The following is a 2627-nucleotide window of genomic DNA, read 5'->3' as shown; positions in this document are numbered from 1 at the left end:
GAAGATAGTTGTATTTTGTCATGCAGGTGGTTGGATAATCACTTCTTCATGGTAGGATCCTTGATGAATTTAGTTCCAAACCTTGCCTCTCCTTTGATATATGTCCCCTTTTTCAAAAGAAGTCTATTTGTTATTAATTGTTTCATCAAATTTTGTAAAAACTTGTATGAAGTTTCATATAAACTAGGGTATGCCCATTTTAAATTGTATAATATTGGACTTCGGTCCTAGGTGAGACTAGAGGTTTTCTTGCTCCATTTTTTCCTACCTGTGCTCATTTGAATGGAGAATTCTTTAAATTCAATTTTATTTTATTCAATATAATACAAGGCTTCGATCATTTATTGATAAAAGAAACAAAGTAGAATAAATAACAAGATTGATGAAACATAAACATGATTTGAAACATTAAAAAAAATTTATATAGTTTATATCAAAAGGTTATGCATCTCAATCTGATAGACTTTGAATAATTAATGACATTAATGACCTTTAAAAGCTATTCTAAATAATTATTAACCATCTCTTCTTTTAATAAATAAAAAATGAATCACAATTAAACAATGTTATTATCACCACTCACCGGATAGATCGCTTGCCCATATAGTTACTCTCCAGCTTTCACTCATTTGACCACTTGGTAGATGATGAGACGTCAGAAAATGTATTGTAAGAAGCGTCGAACTCATGGTGATGGAATACAACTGTTTCAGCAAGTGCACACCTTCGCCAACTGTACACAACAATAATCTCTTCACGCTCTAAATACAACGTGCACTCCAACTCTCATCACGTATTTAGGGAAGATTCTTCCTACTTTCCTTCCCTTCATCATCCTACTTCTATATAAATCCTGCTGATATTCCTCTGCAATCAACATTCACATCGTTAGCTCTATCAGTATTCCTACTTTCTACATTCTCATCTTCCATTCCCAATGGACCACTTCATTCTATGTATCCTCTTTAGCCTTGCACTTTCACTCTTCCACCGTGTTTCTGCAAATTTTTATAATGACTTTAACATCACATGGGGAAATGATCGTGCTAAAATACTTGAAAATGGGCAAGACTTGTAGCTAACTCTCGATTTGTCCTCAGGTACTTCATCTCATTTTCTTACTGCTTCTTATATATGTGTGTGATTTTTACATTATGTTGAATGGATTATATATCCTCCTCTGCCTTTGGTGTGTGAAAATAGGTTTTGGGTACCAATCAAAGAAGGTATATCTCTTTGGCGAGATTGATATGCAACTCAAGTTGGTATCCAGTAACTCGGTCGGTACCATTACTGCATATTATGTGAGTCAGTCACTTCAATTCTTTTGTCCTTCTCAAATTAGTAGTGGTCAGTATTTGTATTATTGTGGGAATTTGAGCATGGCCTAATAAAACATTCATTTGTTGTCACGACTCTCCTCAAAAGGTGCTAAGCACGACGAGATAGACTTCAATTTCCTGGGGAATCTTTCGGGAGATCCATACATAATGCACATCAATGTGTTCTCTCATGGAAAAGGAAACCATGAACAACAATTCTACCTCTGGTTCGACCCCACCGCAGACTTCCACACGTACTCCCTCCTGTGGAACCCCAAGCAGATCATGTGAGTTGATACTAATGTTCCCGTAACTTCATATCGATTAGGCAATGCCCTCTTTGTCCTGGGTCTTGTGCTTTTAACATCCTTAATATTGTAGTTAATAATGTTTATTTCTGACATTGTGTAGGTTTTCTGTGGATGGAACACTGGTGATAGTGTTCAAGGGCAATGAGAATATATTCCACCCTCTGAAATGTTGATGATTGGGCGACCACAGGCAGAAGGTTGAATGGAGCAAATCCCCATTTGTAGCATCTTATGCAATCTTCAAAGTGGAGACATGCTCTGCCTCCTCTGATTGCTCTATGAATTCATGGTACGGGGCAGAGGCATTGGAGTCAAGCAAGCAGTAGAAACTTGAATGGGTGAAGAAGAACTTCATAATTTATAATTACTGTACAGACAGCTAAACGTTCCCACAGAGTTTTCCCGCCGAGTGCATTCACTGGAGTTTTGCCAAATTATTTTATTCTTTCAGTTCTAAGCCCAAAAGGCTACATTTGTAATCAACAGATCCTATATATATATCTTAATTTATATTATTCTTAGAGTTCCTAATTTCTTTTTACTATGTGTAATATTCTTCTATATTTCTCGGGTTTCTTAGTACCTATGGTTGAAGTGTCCTATTGTTAAAAAATCAAATTGGGTTCAAGATCGCAGGTCCATTTTATTAATTTATAGAAATAGTATATCAAATCCATAAACTAATATGTTACAATAAGCTAAGAGTGTAGAGGACATATCAACATGTGAAGAAGAAATCTTTAACTATATGTAAAGGGGAGAATTTTAACTATATCTAAAAATATAGAAAATGTAAATGAACTATATTGTTGACTATAATTAAGCCGATGGACTTCTCATATGGATAGGCTTCTCATATGGAGTGAATTCTTCAAAATACATGCATTTATTATCTCACACACAGCCAGCCATCTCACACAAAAATTATAATGTGTAGGTTTATGCCTTATGTCTCATAGGCATTAAGAGGCAACAACTAATGAATTTCTCTGGC

At 35.3% G+C, this 2627-nt stretch overlaps 1 pseudogene; it reads left to right on the top strand.

The window, feature by feature from the left end:
* Nucleotides 1–937: 937 nt before the first annotated feature.
* On the top strand, nucleotides 938–2039 carry LOC149565908 (xyloglucan endotransglucosylase protein 1-like; annotated as a pseudogene).
* Nucleotides 2040–2627: the final 588 nt, after the last annotated feature.

This window comes from Cupressus sempervirens, chromosome 3 (genome assembly GCF_028749045.1).
Source record: "Cupressus sempervirens isolate cs-2001-9-10 chromosome 3, ASM2874904v1, whole genome shotgun sequence".
Taxonomy (NCBI): Eukaryota; Viridiplantae; Streptophyta; class Pinopsida; order Cupressales; family Cupressaceae; genus Cupressus; species Cupressus sempervirens.
This window is presented reverse-complemented; position numbering and strand designations above follow the sequence as displayed.